The sequence below is a fragment of the Oncorhynchus masou genome, unplaced genomic scaffold (genome assembly GCF_036934945.1).
Source record: "Oncorhynchus masou masou isolate Uvic2021 unplaced genomic scaffold, UVic_Omas_1.1 unplaced_scaffold_514, whole genome shotgun sequence".
Classification (NCBI taxonomy): Eukaryota; Metazoa; Chordata; class Actinopteri; order Salmoniformes; family Salmonidae; genus Oncorhynchus; species Oncorhynchus masou.
In genome coordinates, this window is record NW_027011543.1 from 273,155 (window position 1) to 296,114 (window position 22,960).

The window sequence follows — 22,960 nt, forward strand, 5'->3', positions numbered from 1 at the left end:
ACAAGGAAGCGCGTATTGTGCGCTGAATACCACAGCCAATGTGCCGGTTTGGAGAAAAGTTGAGTTCAGACTGTTTCTACAGCTCTACGGATATCCACACATGATAGAATCCGGACCGACGTACAATGAGTTACAGATTATCAATAACACGATTTTTGGAAACAAGTAACCTACCTCCCTACAAAATGTTGTCAGTAATTTTTGAGGCTCAGCATTGTAGCCACCGAGGACGCTATTGCGCGCATGTGCAGCGTCCTATATAGGGGTAACCATAGAAACAAGAATGAATAGAAGATCTTCTCCATTCAAGTCAATGACGTCATAATAGGTGGACTGGCGGCCATGTTGAGTGTACCCATGGTTCAGAATGGACAGGTTAAGACAAGAGGATTATAATATCCCATAACTCTTTGCGCTACTATTTAAAAAAAAATAATCTTAAAAAATTCAGCAAAGGCTTTGGTCCAATTAATTTGCTTATTTTGTAATGGTTCCACATGGAAATATTACTCTGTCTGGCTCTTCCCATCTTCAACCTGACCAGCTAGCTAATCAGCTGTGTATGAATAAGATGTATCTTATATGCTAACATTAGTTAGCAGGGTAGATGGTTGTATTCAACCTGACCAGCTAGCTAATCAGCTGTGTATGAATAAGATGTATTTTATATGCTAACATTAGTTAGCAGGGTAGATGGTGGTATTCAACCTGACCAGCTAGCTAATCAGCTGTGTATGAATAAGATGTATCTTATATGCTAACATTAGTTAGCAGGGTAGATGGTTGTATTCAACCTGACCAGCTAGCTAATCAGCTGTGTATGAATAAGATGTATCTTATATGCTAACATTAGTTAGCAGGGTAGATGGTTGTATTCAACCTGACCAGCTAGCTAATCAGCTGTGTATGAATAAGATGTATCTTATATGCTAACATTAGTTAGCAGGGTAGATGGTTGTATTCAACCTGACCAGCTAGCTAATCAGCTGTGTATGAATAAGATGTATCTTATATGCTAACATTAGTTAGCAGGGTAGATGGTTGTATTCAACCTGACCAGCTAGCTAATCAGCTGTGTATGAATAAGATGTATCTTATATGCTAACATTAGTTACCAGGGTAGATGGTTGTATTCAACCTGACCAGCTAGCTAATCAGCTGTGTATGAATAAGGTGTATCTTATATGCTAACATTAGTTAGCAGGGTAGATGGTTGTATTCAACCTGACCAGCTAGCTAATCAGCTGTGTATGAATAAGATGTATCTTATATGCTAACATTAGTTAGCAGGGTAGATGGTTGTATTCAACCTGTCCAGCTAGCGATGTCAGCTATGTATGAATAAGGTGTATCTTATATGCTAACGTTAGCTAGCAGGCTTGATGGTTGTCTTTTTTCTGACATTCTCTCATGATCTGCTTCTGACCGCTTACCTTCTGCCGAGGCAGCGTAGCTACAACTCTTGAGCTGGTCCTATGGTTGAATCAGAGAGGTAGAACCTCCTTGGGTTCTGTTCTGTTTTTTTCTTGTCTGAGTATCCTTGTTTCACAGTTAATATAAAATGAAAGCATCTAGTGTTCAGCAAAATAGCACAATGTCAAATTGGGCTCCCGAGTGCCGCAGCGGTCTAAGGTACTGCATCTCAGTGCAAGAGGTGACACTGCAGGCCCTGGTTCGAATCCAGGCTGCATCACATCCAGTAGTGATTGTATCCGCCATAGGGCGGCGCACAATTGGCCCAGCATCGTCCAGGTTTGGCCGGGGTAGGCTCTCATTGTAAATAGGAATTTGTTCTTAACTGACTTGCCTAGTTAAATAAAGGTTTAAAAAAATGCAGGTAGCCTTAACATCCTATCACATTAACTGTTACATTCTAGCGGGAATGCCACTAATTGTCCATATGTAGCCAAACATAGCTGCTGCTCATTCCGTTTGCTCGAAAATTGATAAATGGTTAAAAAAAAAGTAAGGCCCGAGTCCATAGAAACACACACCAGCTCTGCTGCTACTACCAGCAGTACTGCACCTGTCGACGACACAAGTTGTTCTGCTTCCACGAGCACATCCAATGCTAGCATCAGTCATTCTACATTTGTTGTTAGCCCAGCTAGCATGGACACTGACAGTTGTGGATCTGATTCAGCCGAAGAGCTACTGCCCCCTTACCCGGGAAAGCACCGAACAACAGACAGGGACATTGGACCAGCGAAGAGGCGTAAATATTATGAGAACTACATTGATTTGGGGTTCACTTACACTACCGTTCAAAAGTTTGGGGTCACTTAGACATTTCCTTGTTTTTGAAAGAAAAACATTTTTTGTTGTCAATTATAATAACATCAAATTGATCAGAAATACAGTGTAGACATTGTTAATGTTGTAAATGACTATTGTAGCTGGAAACGGCTGATTTTTTTTTTTATGGAATAACTTCATAGGCGTACAGAGGCCCATTATCAGCAACCATCACGCCTGTGTTCCAATGGCACGTTGTGTTAGCTAATCCAAGTTTATCATTTAAAAGGCTGATTGATCATTAGAAAACCCTTTTGCAATTATTTTAGCACAGCTGAAAACTGTGGTGCTGATTAAAGAAGCAATAAAACTGCACATTTTTTAGGCTAGTTGGGTATCTGGTGCATCAGCATTTGTGGGTTCGTATACAGGCTCAAAATGGTCAGACACAAAACTTTCTTCTGAAACTCATCAGTCTATTCTTGTTCTGAGAAATGAGAAATTGCAGAGAAACTGCAGATCTGGCACAATGCTGTATACTACTCCCTTATCAGAACAGCGCAAACTGGCGCTAACCAGAATAGAAAGAGGAGTGGGAGGCCCCGGTGCACAACTTAGCAAGAGGACAAGTACATTAGATTGTCTAGTTTGAGAAACAGACACCTCACAAGACCTCAACTGGCAGCTTCATTAAATAGTACCTGCAAAACACCAGTCTCAACGTCAACAGTGAAGATCTCGCCATCACGGTTGACAACTCCATTGTGTCCTCCTCCCAGAGCGCTAAGAACCTTGGCGTGATCCTGGACAACACCCTGTCGTTCTCAACCAACATCATGGCGGTGGCCCGTTCCTGTAGGTTCATGCTCTACAACATCCGCAGAGTACGACCCTGCCTCACACAGGAAGCGGCGCAGGTCCTAATCCAGGCACTTGTCATCTCCCGTCTGGATTACTGCAACTCGCTGTTGGCTGGGCTCCCTGCCTGTGCCATTAAACCCCTACAACTCATCCAGAACGCCGCAGCCCGTCTGGTGTTCAACCTTCCCAAGTTCTCTCACGTCACCCCGCTCCTCCGCTCTCTCCACTGGCTTCCAGTTGAAGCTCGCATCCGCTACAAGACCATGGTGATTGCCTACGGAGCTGTGAGGGGAACGGCACCGCAGTACCTCCAGGCTCTGATCAGGCCCTACACCCAAACAAGGGCACTGCGTTCATCCACCTCTGGCCTGCTCGCCTCCCTACCACTGAGGAAGTACAGTTCCCGCTCAGCCCAGTCAAAACTGTTCGCTGCTCTGGCCCCCCAATGGTGGAACAAACTCCCTCACGACGCCAGGACAGCGGAGTCAATCACCACCTTCCGGAGACACCTGAAACCCCACCTCTTCAAGGAATACCTAGGATAGGATAAGTAATCCTTCTCACCCCCCTTAAATGATTTAGTTGCACTGTTGTAAAGTGGCTGTTCCACTGGATGTCAGAAGGTGAATTCTCCAATTTGTAAGTCGCTCTGGATAAGTGCGTCTGCTAAATGACTTAAATGTAAATGTATGTAATGCGACTCCGGGATGCTGGACTTCTAGGCAGAGTTGCAAAGAAAAGCCATATCTCAAGAACACAGACACTGGACAGAGGAAGATTGGAAAAAAGTGTTATGGACGAATCTAAGTAAATGAGGTGTTAGGATCATAAAGAAGAACATTCATGAGATGCAGAAAAAATGAAAAGATGCTGGAGGAGTGCTTGATGCCATCTGTCAAGCATGGTGGAGGCATTGTGATGGTCTGCTTTGGTGGTGGTAAAGGGGAGATTTGTTGGGATCTTGGAGAAGGTAGGCTATCAATCCATTTTGCAATACCCTGTGGACGGTGCTGAAATGGAGCCAATTTCGCCCTACAACAGAACAATGATGAAAAGAACAGCTCCAAACCATACAATAACTATGTAGGGAAGAAGCAGTCAGCTGGTATTCTGTCTATAATGGAGTGGCCAACATAGTCACTGGATCTCAACCCTATTGAGCTGTTGTGGGAGCAGCTTTACCGTATGGTACATAAGAAGTAACCCTCAAGCCAATCCAACTTGTAGGAGGTGCTTCAGGAATCATGGGGTGAAATCTCTTCAGGTTACCTCAACAAATTGACAGCTAGAATGCCAAAGGTCTGCAAGGCTGCAATTGCTGCAAATGGAGGATTCTTTGACAAAAGCAACATTTGAAGGACACAATTATTATTTCAGTTGAAAATCATTTTTTATAATCTTGTCAACATCTTGACTATATTTCCTATTCATTTTGCCACTCATTTCATGTATGTTTTCATGGAAAACAAGTACATTTCTAAGTGACCCCAAACGTTTGAACAGTAGTGTATATTGGGAGTAATGCCTTTCCTCAGTGTGTTTATATGTGCAAAAGTACTATCTCACAACTTGATAAAACCTTCATTTACAAATGAAACATGTAAAAAAATAAGCCACAGGAGTTTTTTGAGCGAGAATTACAGACTTTCGAGTAGTAAGACATGTATAAAAGCAACAGATACCATGAATAAGAAGGGGCTAGAAGCGTCTTATATAGTGAGCTACCGAGTGGCTAGGACAGGCAAGCCCCATACTATTGTGGAGGACTTAATTCTTCCTGCTGCCGTGGATATGTCTGAGATAACGCTGGGGGAAAATGCCCAAAAACATATACAGACAATGCTTTCATCAAACAACACTGTTTCACAACGCATCATTGATATGGCAGGAGATGTCTTGAAACGATTACTGCTTTGTGTACAAGCCAGTGAATTCTATGCATTAGGCATTTCAGCTGGATAGGTCAACAGACATGGCGGGCCTGACACAGCCTCTGGTATGTCCGTTATGTTCATAGGGGGGGGGGGGGAAATTAAGGAAGACATCGTCTTCTGGAAACCAGGACAACAGGAGAAGATATTTAAAAGTACTGGACAGCTTTGTGACATGAAATGGACTTTGGTGGTCAAGATGTGTTGGTATGTGGTATAAAATGATATGGGCAGCGACCATGTAACGCTTTTACAACATACAGAAGTGCGCTGGTTATCGAGGGGCAAAATATTGACACGTTTTTTTTATTGAGAGACGAGCTTAAAACCTGTTACATCTATGGGGGCGCTATTTCATTATTGGATAAAAAAACGTGCCCGTTTTAAGCGCAATATTTTGTCACAAAAATATGCTCGACTATGCATATAATTGACAGATTTGGAAAGAGGACACTCTGATGTTTCCAAAACTGCAAAGATATTGTCTGTGAGTGCCCCAGAACTGATGCTACAGGCGAAACCAAGATGAAACTTCAACCAGGAAATGAGCAGGATTTTTGAGGCTCTGTTTTTCATTGTCTCCTTATATGGCTGTGAATGCGCAAGGAATGAGCCTGCCCAATCTATCGTTTCCCCAAGGTGTCTGCAGCATTGTGACATATTTGTAGGCATATCATTGGAAGATTGACCATAAGAGACTACATTTGCCAGGTGTCCGCCCGGTGTCCTCCGTCGAAATTGGTGCGTCATCTTCAACTGCACGTCTTTTTCCAAGCGATGCACCGGAGAAAGTAGACTACCACGAACGATATATCAATGAAGAGATATGTGAAAAACACATTGAGGATTGATTCTAAACAGCGTTTGCCGTGTTTCAGGCGATATTATGGAGTTAATTTGGAAAACAGTTCGCCGTTTTGATGACTGAATTTTCGTTTTTTTTTTTGGTACCCAAACGTGATATACAAAACGGAGCGATTTCTCCTACACAAAGAATCTTTCAGGAAAAACTGAACATTTGCTATGTAACTGAGAGTCTCCTCATTGAAAACATCCGAAGTTCTTCAAAGGTAAATTTCAGTTTTTCCTGAAAGAATCTTTGTGTAAGAGAAATCGCTCCGTTTTGTACATCACATTTGGCTACCGAAACGAACCAAAAATTCAGTCACCTACAACGTCAAACTTTTTCCGAATTAACTCCATAATATCGACCGAAACATGGCAAACGTTGTTTGGAATCAATCCTCAAGGTGTTTTTTCACATATCTCTTCATTGATATATCGTTCGTGGAAGCCTGCATTCTCCTCTGAATTCTGTGGAAAAATACTTGCAGCTGACTTTGCGCACCAATTTCGGCGCAGGACACCGGGCGGACACCTGGTAAATGTGGTCTCTTATGGTCAATCTTCCAATGATATGCCTACAAATACGTCACAATGCTGCAGACACCTTGGGGAAACGACAGAAAGGGCAGACTTACTCCTTTCGCATTCACAGCCATATAAGGAGACAATGGAAAACAGAGCCTCAAAAATCCTGCTCATTTCCTGGATGCCATCTCATCTTGGTTTTGCCTGAAGCTCACGTTCTAGGGCACGCACAGAAAATATCTTTGCAGTTCTGGACACGTCAGAGTGTTTTCTTTCGAAAGCTATCAATTATATGCATAGTCGAGCATCTTTTTGTGACAAAATATCTTGTTTAAAACGGGAACGTTTTTCATCCAAAAATGAAATTGCGCCCCTAGAGTTTCAACAGGTTAAGAAAAGGCTAAGCTTGAGAGCTAGCACATTCATTTCATTTGCGATTTTCATAAATAGTTAACATAACGTTATGCTAATGAGCTTGAGGCTATAACTGGATACAGGTTTTTTTCATAGCCAAACGTGAACAAAACAGAGCGATTTGTCCTACACAAATAATATTTTTTGAAAAAACTGAACATTTGCTATCTAACTGAGAGTCTCCTCATTGAAAACATCTGAAGTTCTTCAAAGGTAAATGATTTTATTTGAATGGTTTTCTTGTTTTTGTGAAAATGTTGCTGGCTGAATTCTAGGCTTATAGCTATGCTAGCTATCAATACTCTTACACAAATGCTTGTTTAGTTATGGTTGAAAAGCATATTTTGAAAATCTGAGATGACATTGTTGTTAACAAAAGCCTAAGCTTGAGAGCAAATATATTTATTTCATTTCATTTGTGATTTTCATGAATAGTTATGCACATGAGCTTGAGGCTATAAATAGGATCCCGGATCCGGGATTGCTCGACGCAAGAAGTTAAGAAACCCTCCTGTTCTCCACTCATGTTTGAACTCGTTACCTGTATAAAAGACACCTTTTCACACACTCAATCAAACAGACTCCAACCTCTCCACAATGGCCAAGACCAGAGAGCTGTGTAAGGACATTAGGGATAAAATTGTAGACCTGCACAAGGCTGGGATGGGCTACAGGACAATAGGCAAGCAGCTTGGTGAGAAGGCAACAACTGTTGGCGCAATTATTAGAAAACGGAAGAAGTTCAAGATGACGGTCAATCACCCTCGGTCTGGGGCTCCATGCAAGATCTCACCTCGTGGGGCATCAATGATCATGAGGAAGGTGAGGGATTAGCCCAGAACTACACGGCAGGACCTGGTCAATGACCTGAAGAGAGCTGGGACCACAGTCTCAAAGAAAACCATTAGTAACACACTACACCGTCATGAGTTTAAATCCTGCAGTGCACGCAAGGTCCTCCTGCTCAAGCCAGCGCATGTCCAGGCCCTTCTGAAGGTTGCCAATGACCATCTGGATGATCCAGAGGAGGAATGGGAGAAGGTCATATGGTCTGATGAGACAAGAATAGAGCTTTTGGTGTAAACTCCACTCGCCGTGTGTGGAGGAAGAAGAAGGATGAGTAGAACCCCAAGAACACCCATCCCAACCATGAAGCATGGAGGTGGAAACATCATTCTTTGGGGATGCTTTTCTGCAAAGGGGACAGGATGACTGCACCGTATTGAGGGGAGGATGGATGGGGCCATGTATTGCGAGATCTTGGCCAACAACCTTCCCTCAGTAAGAGCATTGAAGATGGGTCGTGGCTGGGTCTTCCAGCATGATCCCTGCTGCAGTGTGTGCAAACCTGGTCAAGAACTACAGGAAACGTATGATCTCTGTAATTGCAAACAAAGGTATTAAGTTCTGCTTTTCTGACGTATCAAATACTTATGTCATGCAATAAAATACAAATTAATTACGTAAAAAATCATACAATGTGATTTTCTGGATTTTTGTTCTAGATTCCGTCTCTCCGAGTTGAAGTGTACCTATGATAAAAATTACAGACCTCTACATGCTTTGTAAGTAGGAAAACCTGCAAAATTGGCAGTGTTTCAAATACTTGTTCTCCCCACTGTAACAACATGCTATTTAACAACTTTGTCAAGGTATTATCACATCAGGAAAGGGTTTGTGTCAAACTGAGTGAGAAGATTTAACCAGGTAGGCTAGTTGAGAACAAGTTCTCATTTACAACTGAGACCATGCCAAGATAAAGCAAAACAGTGTGACACAAACACCAACACAGAGTTACACATGGAATAAACAAGCGCACAGTCAATAACACAATATAAAAAAGGAAGTCTATCTACAGTGAGTGTCACGGCTTTCGTCTGTAGAAGGAGGAGCGGACCAAAATGCAGCATGGTTGTTATTCATTTTACTTTAATAAAGAAACTGTACACGAACAAACTAACAAAACAACAAATGTGCGAAAACCTAAAACAGTCCTATCTGTTGCAAAACACAGAGACAGGAACAATCACCCACAAACACACAGTGAAACCCAGGCTACCTAAATATGGTTCCAAATCAGAGACAATGACTAACACCTGCCTCAGATTGAGAACCATATCAGGCGAGACATAGAAACAGACAAACTAGATATCCAACATGCCCACTCAGATCAGACCCTGACCAACCAAAACATAGAAACATACAAAGTAAACTATGGTCAGGTGTGACAGTCCCCCCCAAGGTGCGGACTCCGGCCGCAAAACCTGAACCTATCGGGGAGGGTCTGGGTGGGCGGGCATCTGTCCGCGGTGGCGGCTCTGGTGCTGGACGTGGCCCCCACTTCACCGTAGTCTTCCCCCACCTTGTCCGCTTCCGTGACCTCCTAGCCACGGCAACCCTACTTAATAACACGGGACAGAGGGGCAGCTCGGGACAGAGGGGCAGCTCGGGACAGAGGGGCAGCTCGGGACAGAAGGGCAGCTCGGGCAGAGGGGCAGCTCGGGACAGAGGGGCTCTTCAGACTCCGGCAGCAGCGCCGGACAGGCGGGAGACTCCGGCAGCAGCGCCGGACAGGCGGGAGACTCCGGCAGCAGCGCCGGACAGGCGGGAGACTCCGGCAGCACAGGAGAGGAGGAAGGCTCTGGCAGATCCTGGCTGACTGGCAGATCTGGACGAGTCTGGCTGACTGGCGGATCTGGAAGAGTCTGGCTGACTGGCGGATCTGGAAGAGTCTGGCTGACTGGCGGATCCTGGCAGACTGTCGGCTCTGGCTGCTCCATGCTGACTGTCAGCTCTGGCTGCTCCATGCTGACTGGCTGCTCCATGCTGACTGGCGGCTCTGGCTGCTCCATGCAGACTGGCGGCTCTGGCTGCTCCATGCTGACTGACGGCTCTGGCTACTCCATACTGACTGGCGGCTCCATGCTGACTGGCGGCTCTGGCTGCTCCATGCAGACTGGAGGCTCTGGCTGCTCCATGCTGACTGACGGCTCTGGCTACTCCATGCTGACTGGCGGCTCTGGCTACTCCATACTGACTGGCGGCTCTGGCTGCTCCATGCAGACTGGTAGCTCTGGCTGTTCCATGCAGACTGACAGTTCTGGCTGTTCCATGCAGGCTGGCAGCTCTGGCTGCGCTAAACAGGCAGGAGACTCCGGCAATGCTGTAGAGGCTGAAGGCTTTGGCAGCGCTAAACAGGCGGGAGACTCCGGCAGCGCAGGAGAGGAGGAAGGCTCCGGCAGAGCTGGAGAGGCGAGGCGCACTGTAGGCCTGATGCGTGGTACTGGCACTGGTGGTACTGGGCCGAGAACACGCACAGGAAGCCTGGTGCGGGGAGCTGCCACCGGAGGGCTGGTGTGTGGGGGTGGTACTGGGTAGACCGGACCGTGCAGGCGCACCACAATGTCATTTGCTTTTGAGTGACAGTGAGAGAACCGTTAGGGTGAGAAACACAATTCGACCTCAGGTACGTTCCTACGGTCCCCCCGATCCGTGCAAGCCTAACCTTGACCGTTTGGCATTAACCCTTCACAGTTAAAATAAGGTGTTTACATCAAACAGTTTGCATTGACTTCTCTCCCCATAGGAATACATTGCCTGCTCCTCTAAATTCAACCTGAGGCCTATGTGGGTTATGAATGCCTTATGAACCTGTCTTCAGTACCAGTCCATCAGGACACTATGAGGTCTACCTGTGTCGATTCTAAGCTTCCTGGACCAACCGGAAGTGCTTAAAATCACCCTGAAAGTGTATATCCATACCCTGCCTGCAATTTGATAGACATAGTGCATTGAACCCTGTGTAAATCAGTCAATTCTTAACGTAAAGACTTAAAACTCAGGATTCTGTAAAAGCATAGCCCAATGAGGATATGTGTTGACTTATAGCTTCCTGTGCCAACCGGAAGTGCCATAATTGGTGTCTCAGGGGCTGTTTCAAAGGTTTAAAAAAATCAGATCTGTCCAAAACTTCATATGTGTGATTAGGCAAACCCCATGAACTGTAAATCAGACATTTTTCCCCAAAAAATTCAAAGGAAAACTAAATCACACAGATACACGACTTGGAAGGAGGGACGTATTGTTGTGCGTAGAGATTGACACTGCCTCCAATAGTTAGCTTTGTTCGAGCTAAAAAAGAACTGTCAGACGTAGAGTTCCGAAACTTTAGAAACTTGTTCTAGACCTCAGGTCGATAGTGCGTGGTGAGTTAGGTGGCTCTAGAAGGTTCTCGGACCGAGAAACAGCCTCGTACATTTGCAATGACTTCAATTCATTTTGACCATTACGAAAATGGCGACATTTAGAAAAGTCTCAGAGACACGACTAGGTGCATTGTGACCGTCTCGGCCCATAGAGACGGATCCCAACGTTTCTGTCCGATAGCTCATTCAAGGACCCCGTAGCAAGTAATTGAAAAAAGTGGATTTTCAGCACCAATTAGGGTTTTACTCGGACACCAAATGAAACTCGGGATTCGGGTCGCCTCACATAATGTCCGAACTGGACCCGTAGCTAGAACGTAACTATGTGTTTTACGTTTTTATTATGTTTTAAACTAAAGGTGCTGTGAATTATGGGCCTGCTCTGACATATGTGATAGTTGGCTTCTAAATTAGTTGGAAAAAGTGGGTTTGGTGTCAATTGGTATCAGTTTTGTGTCAGAATGACATCTAATTGACTGATGGACACTGACTTGCTAGTTGACTTTTGTTAATTTGCAATATGTTTAAGCGGAGAGGGACCATCACCAAAATGGCATTCTGAAATCAACACAAAAATGGCATCACCATAGTGTCCAGACTGTGCCGAGTTCAACGAGACGCCCCGCTTGACCGTAGCTCGCTCGGTCTGAGCGCAGCGACCATGAGAAAAGTAGGCCCAAAATGAAGCCTGCACCAGAATGTCATTTGATTTTGGGTGACAGCGGCGGAACCGTTAGGTTTAGAAGGACAATTCAAACAGAGGAATGTTCCTAAGGTCCTCCCGATCTGTGCAAGCCTAACCTTGACCGTGTGGCATTAACCCTTAACAGTAAAACAGTTTTTTTTGATCTCATAGATTACAATGACATCTCTCCCCATAGGAATACATCCCCTAAATTCAACCTGGAGCTTATATGGGTTATGAATGCCGTATGAACCTGTCTTCGGTACCAGTCCATCAGGCCACTATAAGGTCTACCTGTGTTGATTCTAAGCTTCCTGGACCAACCGGAAGTGGTTAAAATCGCCCTAAAAGTGTATATCCATAACCTGCCTGCAGTTTGATAGACATAGTGCATTCAACCCTGTGTAAATCAGTCAGTTTTTATGGTAAAGACTTAAAACTCAGGATTCTGTAATAGAATACCCCAATGAGGATGTGTGTTGAGTATATAGCTTCCTGTGCCAACCGGAAGTGCCATAATTGGTGTCTCATGGGCTGTTTCGAGGGGTTAAAAAAATCAGATCTTTCCAAAACTTCATATATGTGATTAGGCAACCACCATGAACTGTAAATCAGTCATTTTTCCCATAAAATTTCAAAGGAAAACTAAATCACACACACACACACAGCTTGGAAGTAGGGACCCATTGGGGTGCGTAGAGACATACACTCCCTGCATTAGTTAACTTTGTTGGAACTTTTAAAGAACCGTCAGACCTAGATTTCCGAAACTTTAGAATCCTGTTCTAGACCTCAGGTCGATAGTGCGTGGTGAGTTACGTCGCTCTAGAAGGTTCTCGGACCGAGAAACAGCCTCGTACATTTGCAATGACTTCAATTCATTTTGACCATTACAAAAATGTCGACATTTAGAAATGTCCCAGAGTCACAAGACTAGGTGCATTGTGACCGTCTCGGCCCATAGAGACAGAACCCAACGTTTCTGTCCGATAGCTCATTCAAGGACCCCGTAGCAAGTAATTGAAAAAAGTGGATTTTCAGCACCAATTAGGGTTTTACTCGGACACCAAATGACCTATCGAGCCGAAACTTGGGATTCGGGGTCGGCTCAGCTAGGCCTACACATAACACAAGAAATGGACCCGCAGCTAGAGCGTAACTACGTGTTTTATGTTTTTTTTTATGGTTTGAACCGAAGGCGTTGTGAATTTTGGGCCAGCTCTGAAGTATGTGATACTTGGCTACTAAACGAGTTGGGAAAAGTGGGTTTGGTGTCAGTTTGTATCAGTTTGGTGTCAGAATGATATCAAATTGACTGATGGACGGTGACTTGCTGGTGACTCTTGTCCATTTGCAATATGTTTAAACAGTGAGGTACCATCACCAAAAGTGACATTCTGAAATCAACCCTAACGAGCAATGGAGAGGTACCAGAATCACTGCCCAGCCATCCCGAGTTCATCGGGCCAGTCAATTTTGCATTCCTGCACGATTTTTATAGCATGACAAATTCGTGATGGTTGAATGCCCATTGAACCATATTGCAAATGCACAGTGACTTTGCAAAAGTGAGAAAACATCACCAAATGGACATGATGAAATCAACACCACGAGTGATGGAAAGGAACTACAATCACTGCCCGGCCATCCCGAGTTCATCAGGCCAGTCAATTTTGCATTTCTGCATGATTTTTGAGCATGTCAAATTTCTTATGTTTTGTGGGGGCCAAATGTCATATGCCTTATGCACAAGTAAAAAAAAAAAAAAATTATGATAATAAAATGTGACTAAAGTATGTAAGGGATTTCACCCCCGTAGTGGACAAAAATGAATGGCAAGTTATTGGCATAGGACAAACCATGCACACATTGGCCAATACCACCCAAAGCGGCGTTGATTCATGCAAAGTTTACTTCTATTGCCATATGGGTATTGCCAGTTTGTAACACTTCAAAAATCCAACAGGTGGCGATTGCACTCCACCATGGTTTTTCATATTGGTATTGGACTCCAAGTCAACATCCAAAAGCCAAATTTTGAAAAAACGAATTTTTGAAAAAAACGTATCACCCCTTAAAAAAGTGCTTTCTGGACCGTTTTTCGAAATTCTTTCGCTTTTTTTTTTGACAATTACACATGTATAAGAACTGTATGAAAATACTTTTGTCCAATTTTATTAACATAATTTTTTAAATTTTTTTACTTGCGCATATTGCATATGTTTTGTCCATTTGCAATATGATTTCATAGGAAGTCAGAAGTCAAAAGTCAAAAATTCTTAAATTTCATAAAAAACTTCACACACCCCTAAAAAAGTGCTTTCTGGACCGTTTTTCGAAATTTTTTCGCATTTTGTGTCAGTTACACACGTATAAGAACTGTATCAACATACTTTAGTCATATTTTATTATCATAATTTTTTTTTTTTTTTTTTTTTACTTGCGCATATTGCATGTGTTTTGTCCATCTGCAATATGATTTCATAGGAAGTCAGAAGTCAAAAGTCAAAAATTATTAAATTTCATAAAAAACTTCACACACCCCTAAAAAAGTGCTTTCTGGACCGTTTTTCGAAATTTTTTCGAATTTTGTGTCAGTTACACACGTATAAGAACTGTATCAACATACTTTAGTCATATTTTATTTTTATAATGTTTTTTTTTTTTTTTTTTTTGCTTGTGCATAAGGCATATGTTTTGTGGGGGCCAAATGTCATAAGAAATTTGACATGCTCAAAAATCCTTCAGAAATGCAAAATTGACTGGCCTGATGAACTCGGGATGGCCGGGCAGTGATTGTTGTTCCTTTCAATCACTCGTGGTGTTGATTTCATCATGTCCATTTGTTTATGTTTTCTCACTTTTGCAAAGTCACTGTGCATTTGCCATATGGTTAACTGGGCATTCACCATCACCAATTTGTCATGCCATAAAAATCATGCAGGAATGCCAAATTGACTGGCCCGATGAACTCGGGATGGCTGGGCAGTGATTCTGGTACCTCTCCATCGCTCGTTTGGGTTGATTTCAGAATGTCGCTTTTGGTGATGGTACCTCACCGCTTAAACATATTGCTAATGGACAAGAGTCACCTGCAAGTCACTGTCCATCAGTCAATTTGATATCATTCAAAGCTAACTATTGGAGGCACTGTCAGTCTCTACGCACCCCAATGATACGTCCCTCCATCCATGTTGTGTATCTGTGTGATTTAGTTTTCCTTTGAATTTTTATGGGAAAAATGACTGATTTACAGTTCATGGGGGTTGCCTAATCATATATATGAAGTTTTGGAAAGATCTGATTTTTTTAACCCTTCCAAACAGCCCATGAGACACCAATTATGGCACTTCCGGTTGGCACAGGAAGCTGTAACTCAACATACATCCTCATTGGGGTATTCCATTAGAGAATCCTGAGTTTTAAGTCTTTACCATGAAAACTGACTGATTTACACAGGGTTCAATGCACTATGTCCATCAAATTGCAGGCAGTGTATGGGTACACACTTTTAGGGCGATTTGGACCACTTCCGGTTGGTCCAGGAAGCTTAGAATCGACACAGGTAGACCTTATAGTGGCCTGATGGACTGGTACCAAAGACAGGTTCATACAGCATTCATAACCCATAAAGACTCCAGGTTGTATTTAGTGGAGCAGCCAATGTATTCCTATGGGGAGAGAAGTCAATGAACACTGTTTTTATGTAAACACCTTCTTTTGACTGTGAAGGGTTAATGTCACACGGTCAAGGATAGGCTTGGACAGATCAGGAGGACCTTAGGAACAGTCCTGTGGTTGAATTGTCTTTCTAAACCTAACGGTTCCGCCGCTGTCACCCAAAATCAAATGACGTACTGGTGAAGGCTTCATATTGGGCCTATTTTTCTCATGGTCGCGCGCTCAGACCGAGCGAGCTACGGTCAGCGGGGCGCCTCGTTGGACTCGGCACAGTCTGGACTCTATGGTGATGCCATTGTTTGTGTTGATTTCAGAATGTCCATTTGGTCATGTTTTCTCACTTTTGCAAAGTCACTGTGCATTTGCCATATGGTTAACTGGGCAGTCACCATCACCAATTTGTCATGCCATAAAAATCATGCAGGAATGCCAAATTGACTGGCCCGATGACCTCAGGATGGCTGGGCAGTGATTTTGGTACCTCTCCATCGCTCGTTTGGGTTGATTTCAGAATGTCGCTTTTGGTGATGGTACCTCACTGTTAAAACATATTGCAAATGTTCCTTACTTTTGCAAAGTCACTGAAAATTTTTGCAGGAATGCCAAATTGACTGGCCCGATGACCTCGGGATGGCTGGGCAGTGATACTGGTACCTCTCCATGGCTCGTTTGGGTTGATTTCAGAATGTCGCTTTTGGTGATGGTACCTCACTGTTAAAACATATTGCAAATGTTCCTTACTTTTGCAAAGTCACTGAAAATTTTTGCAGGAATGCCAAATTGACTGGCCCGATGACCTCGGGATGGCTTGGCAGTGATTCTGGTACCTCTCCATCACTCGTTTGGGTTGATTTCAGAATGTCCATTTGGTCATGTTTTCTCACTTTTGCAAAGTCACTGTGCATTTGCCATATGGTTAACTGGGCAGTCACCATCACCAATTTGTCATGCCATAAAAATCATGCAGGAATGCCAAATTGACTGGCCCGATGACATAGGGATGTCTGGGCAGTGATACTGGTACCTCTCCATCGCTCGTTTGGGTTGATTTCAGAATGTCGCTTTTGGTGATGGTACCTCACCGCTTAAACATATTGCAAATGTTCCTTACTTTTGCAAAGTCACTGAAAATTTTTGCAGGAATGCCAAATTGACTGGCCCGATGACCTCGGGATGGCTGGGCAGTGATACTGGTACCTCTCCATCGCTCGTTAGGGTTGATTTCAGAATGTCCATTTGGTCATGTTTTCTCACTTTTGCAAAGTCACTGTGCATTTGCCATATGGTTAACTGGGCAGTCACCATCACCAATTTGTCATGCCATAAAAATCATGCAGGAATGCCAAATTGACTGGCCCGATGACATAGGGATGTCTGGGCAGTGATACTGGTACCTCTCCATCGCTCGTTTGGGTTGATTTCAGAATGTCGCTTTTGGTGATGGTACCTCACTGTTAAAACATATTGCAAATGTTCCTTACTTTTGCAAAGTCACTGAAAATTTTGCAGGAATGCCAAATTGACTGGCCCGATGACCTCGGGATGGCTGGGCAGTGATACTGGTACCTCTCCATGGCTCGTTTGGGTTGATTTCAGAATGTCGCTTTTGGTGATGGTACCTCACTGTTAAAACATATTGCAAATGTTCCTTACTTTTGCAAAGTCACTGAAAATTTTTGCAGGAATGCCAAATTGACTGGCCCGATGACCTCGGGATGGCTGGGCAGTGATACTGGTACCTCTCCATGGCTCGTTTGGGTTGATTTCAGAATGTCGCTTTTGGTGATGGTACCTCACTGTTAAAACATATTGTAAATGTTCCTTACTTTTGCAAAGTCACTGAAAATTTGTGCAGGAATGCCAAATTGACTGGCCCGATGAACTCGGGATGGCTTGGCAGTGATTCTGGTACCTCTCCATCACTCGTTAGGGTTGATTTCAGAATGTCCATTTGGTCATGTTTTCTCACTTTTGCAAAGTCACTGTGCATTTGCCATATGGTTAACTGGGCAGTCACCATCACCAATTTGTCATGCCATAAAAATCATGCAGGAATGCCAAATTGACTGGCCCGATGACCTCAGGATGGCTGGGCAGTGATTTTGGTACCTCTCCATCGCTCGTTTGGGTTGATTTCAGAATGTCGCTTTTGGTGATGGTACCTCACCGCTTAAACATATTGCAAATGTTCCTTACTTTTGCAAAGTCACTGAAAATTTGTGCAGGAATGCCAAATTGACTGGCCCGATGAACTCGGGATGGCTTGGCAGTGATTCTGGTACCTCTCCATCACTCGTTAGGGTTGATTCCAGAATGTCCATTTGGTGATTTTTCTCACTCTTTCAAAGTCACTGTGCATTTGCCATATGGTTAACTGGGCGGTCACCATTACCAATTTGTCATGCCATAAAAATCATGCAGGAATGCCAAATTGACTGGCCCGATGACCTCGGGATGGCTGGGCAGTGATTCTGGAACCTCTCCATCGCTCGTTTGGCTTGATTTCAGAATGTCGCTTTTGGTGATGGTACCTCACTGTTAAAACATATTGCAAATGTTCCTTACTTTTGCAAAGTCACTGAAAATTTTTGCAGGAATGCCAAATTGACTGGCCCGATGACCTCGGGATGGCTGGGCAGTGATACTGGTACCTCTCCATGGCTCGTTTGGGTTGATTTCAGAATGTCGCTTTTGGTGATGGTACCTCACTGTTAAAACATATTGTAAATGTTCCTTACTTTTGCAAAGTCACTGAAAATTTGTGCAGGAATGCCAAATTGACTGGCCCGATGAACTCGGGATGGCTTGGCAGTGATTCTGGTACCTCTCCATCACTCGTTAGGGTTGATTTCAGAATGTCCATTTGGTCATGTTTTCTCACTTTTGCAAAGTCACCGTGCATTTGCCATATGGTTAACTGGGCAGTCACCATCACCAATTTGTCATGCCATAAAAATCATGCAGGAATGCCAAATTGACTGGCCCGATGACCTCAGGATGGCTGGGCAGTGATTTTGGTACCTCTCCATCGCTCGTTTGGGTTGATTTCAGAATGTCGCTTTTGGTGATGGTACCTCACCGCTTAAACATATTGCAAATGTTCCTTACTTTTGCAAAGTCACTGAAAATTTGTGCAGGAATGCCAAATTGACTGGCCCGATGAACTCGGGATGGCTTGGCAGTGATTCTGGTACCTCTCCATCACTCGTTAGGGTTGATTCCAGAATGTCCATTTGGTGATTTTTCTCACTCTTTCAAAGTCACTGTGCATTTGCCATATGGTTAACTGGGCGGTCACCATTACCAATTTGTCATGCCATAAAAATCATGCAGGAATGCCAAATTGACTGGCCCGATGACCTCGGGATGGCTGGGCAGTGATTCTGGAACCTCTCCATCGCTCGTTTGGCTTGATTTCAGAATGTCGCTTTTGGTGATGGTACCTCACCGCTTAAACATATTGCTAATGGACAAGAGTCACCTGCAAGTCACCGTCCATCAGTCAATTTGATATCATTCTGACACCAAACTGATACAAACTGACACCAAACCCACTTTTCCCAACTCATTTAGGAGCCAAGTATAACATACTTCAGAGCTGGCCCAAAATTCACAAGGCCTTCGGTACAAAACATTAAAAAACCATAAAACACATAGTTACTTTCTAGCTGCGGGGCCAGTTCGGACATTATGTGTAGTCCTATGTGAGGCGACCCCGAATCCCGAGTTTCGGCCCGATAGGTCATTTGGTGTCCGAGTAAAAGCCTAATTGGTGCTGAAAATCCACTTTTTTCAATGCCTTGCTACGGGGTCCTTGAATGAGCTATCGGACCGAGATGTTGGGTTCTGTCTCTATGGGCCGAGACGGTCACAATGCACCTAGTCTTGTGTCTCTGGGACATTTCTAAATGTCGCCATTTTCGTAATGGTCAAAATGAATTGAAGTCATTGCAAATGTTCGAAGCTGTTTCTCGGTCCGAGAACCTCCTAGAGCGCCGTAACTCACCACGCACTATCTACCTGAGGTCTAGAACAGGATTCTAAAGTTTCGGAACTCTAGGTCTGACGGTTCTTTTTTAGCTCGAACAAAGCTAACTATTGGAGGCACTGTCAGTCTCTACACACCCCAATACGTCCCTCCATCCAAGTTGTGTATCTGTGTGATTTATTTTTCCTTTGAATTTTTATGGGAAAAATGACTGATTTACAGTTCATGGGGGTTGTCTAATCACACATATGAAGTTTTGGACAGATCTGATTTTTTTAACCCTTCCAAACAGCCCCTGAGTCACCAATTATGGCACTTCCGGTTGGCACAGGAAGCTATAAATACACACATGTCTTGACTGACATAGAAACCTAGGGAATCCTGAGTTTTAAGTCTTTAAGTTGAGAATTGACTGATCTACACAGGGTTGAATAATGCAGAGGCCTCGGCACCTTTCGAGGTGATGTACATCCAAATACCTTTTGGGTCAATTTAACCACTTCCGGTTGCTCCAGGAAGCTTAGAATCGACACAGGTAGACCTCATAGTGGTCTGATGGAATGTCATAGAAGACAGGTTCATACAGCATTCATAACCCATAAAGACCCCAGGTTGTATTTAGGGGAGCAGGCAATGTATTCCTATGGGGAGAGAAGTCAATGCACACTGTTTTTTTGTAAACACCTTCTTTTAACTGTGAAAGGTTAATGCCACACAGTCAAGGTTAGGCTTGCACAGATCGGGAGGACCTTAGGAACAGTCCTGTGTTTGAATTGTCCTTCTAAACCTAACGGTTCCGCCGCTGTCACCCAAAATCCAATGACATTGTGGTGCAGGCATCATTGTGGGCCTATTTTTCTCATGGTCGCTGCGCTCAGACCGAGCGAGCTACGGTCAAGAGGGGCACCTCGTTGGACTCGGCACGGCCTTGGGATTATGTTTATGCCATTGCCTGCTCTCTGTGTCTTTAAACACCACGCTTTGTCACTCCATCCTTGCTGTGTGTGTGTGTGAGAGCTTTTCTTTGACATCTGTTGGGAAAAATGACTGATTTACAGTTCATGGGGGTTGTCTAATCACACAGATGAAGTTTTGGACAGATCTGATTTTTTTAACCCTTCCAAACAGCCCCTGAGACACCAATTATGGCACTTCCGGTTGGCACAGGAAGCTATAAATACACACATGTCTTGACTGACATAGAAACCTAGGGAATCCTGAGTTTTAAGTCTTTAAGTTGAGAATTGACTGATCTACACAGGGTTGAATAATGCAGAGGCCTCGGCACCTTTCGAGGTGATGTACATCCAAATACCTTTTGGGTCAATTTAACCACTTCCGGTTGCTCCAGGAAGCTTAGAATCGACACAGGTAGACCTCATAGTGGTCTGATGGAATGTCATAGAAGACAGGTTCATACAGCATTCATAACCCATAAAGACCCCAGGTTGTATTTAGGGGAGCAGGCAATGTATTCCTATGGGGAGAGAAGTCAATGCACACTGTTTTTATGTAAACACCTTCTTTTAACTGTGAAAGGTTAATGCCACACAGTCAAGGTTAGGCTTGCACAGATCGGGAGGACCTTAGGAACAGTCCTGTGTTTGAATTGTCCTTCTAAACCTAACGGTTCCGCCGCTGTCACCCAAAATCAAATGACATTGTGGTGCAGGCTTCATTGTGGGCCTATTTTTCTCATGGTCGCTGCGCTCAGACCGAGTGAGCTACGGTCAAGCGGGGCACCTCGTTGGACTCGGCCCTGCCTTGGGATTATGTTTATGCCATTGCCTGCTCTCTGTGTCTTTAAACACCACGCTTTGTCACTCCATCCTTGCTGTGTGTGTGTGTGTGAGAGCTTTTCTTTGACATCTGTTGGGAAAAATGACTGATTTACAGTTCATGGGGGTTGTCTAATCACACATATGAAGTTTTGGACAGATCTGATTTTTTTAACCCTTCCAAACAGCCCCTGAGACACCAATTATGGCACTTCCGGTTGGCACAGGAAGCTATAAATAAACTCATATCCTCATTGGGGTATGCCTTTACAGAATCCTGAGTTTTAAGTCTTTACGTTAAGAACTGAGTTATTTACGGAGGGTTTAGGTAGTGTGTGTTATTTCAGAAAATCATAGAAAATCACAGAAATGTCGCAGAGCTCCGCAGCACATTTTAAAAATACTCGTATGAACACCCTGCAACTGGATCTGTAACCGTTGAAAAAAAAAACACCTATATCTGAACATCACGATCTGGTCAACGTACGATTTCTCGTAAATGACGATAGATAAATGGCCAATTTTTTTTATTGACACCGGAGGCTCCTTGACTTTGACGTGAAGTGAAAAAATCTTTTCTCTATTTTCATTTTGGACCTTTAATCCCAGAAATATGGCCATAACTCAAAAACCGTTGAGGCCTAGACGCCATCTTGTTCGGGGCCATCTTCCCATAATGCCAAACCTACGCTCACCAAGTTTCGGCTTCGAAATATTTTCGGTTTCCGAGATATGGCACGTCGTGATTCGTGATGTTTTGTCCAATAGCAATATGATTGCTTATGCCCTCTTGTGGGATATTTCGGCATTGCGCAAAAATGGGCTAAAATTTGTTTATTTTATTAAACGAAAACCGAATGTCCGACAAAGTTCATTTGATGACTTCCCGGTAGGTCTGGCCCTACCGCTCGGCCCGACGCCGTCCCCGAATTTCTAAAATGTTTTCGGACGTCTAGTAAGGGACCGTACAGTTCCAATAGGGACTTTCTCACTAACTATACGGTGATTGTCGAAATGTTCCCTTAAGGTATGTTGATACAGTTCTTATACGTGTGTAATTGACAAAAAAAGCGAAAGAATTTCGAAAAACGGTCCAGAAAGCACTTTTTTAAGGGGTGATAAGTTTTTGACAAAAAATTCATTTTTTCAAATTTTGGCTTTTGGATGTTGACTTGGGGTCCATTTCCTATATGAAAAACCACGGTGGAGCGCACACTCCACCTGTTGGATTTTTGAAGTGTTACAACTGGCAATTGCCATATGGCATTTGCAAAACATTTTGCATGAATCAACGCCGATTTGGGTGGTATTGGCCATCGTGTACATGGTTTGTCCTATGCCAATGTTTTCCCATTCATTTTTGTCCATTTCAGGGGGGTATTCCCTTACTAGCCTCAGTGCAGTGGGCAGCTGGGAGGAGGAGATCTTACCATGTACCATGTACTTTACATGGTACATGGTAAGATGTACTTTACAGTGTCCCAAAAGTTTTTGGAGTTAGAGCTACAGGATGCAAATTTCTGCTTAAAAAAGCTAGCCTTTGCCTTCCTGACTGACTGCTTGTATTGGTTCCTGTCTTCCCTGAAAAGTTGCATATCGCGGGGACTATTCGATGCTAGTGCAGTCCGCCACAGGATGTTTTTGTGCTGGTCGAGGGCAGTCAGGTCTGGAGTGAACCAAGGTCTATATCTAGAGCTATATCTATTCTTAGATCTACATTTTTTGAAAGGGGCATGCTTATTTAAGATGGTGAGGAAATTACTTTTAAAGAACGACCAGGCTTCCTCGACTGACGGGATGAGGTCAATATC

The 22,960-nt window shown here is 43.7% G+C and overlaps 1 protein-coding gene across 3 annotated transcripts in view; it reads left to right on the top strand.

Annotated features, from left to right (window-relative positions):
- LOC135535771 (uncharacterized) overlaps positions 1-22,960 on the top strand; it is a 55,549-nt gene that overhangs the window by 849 nt on the left and 31,740 nt on the right. The gene's annotated exons all lie outside the window — the stretch shown is intronic.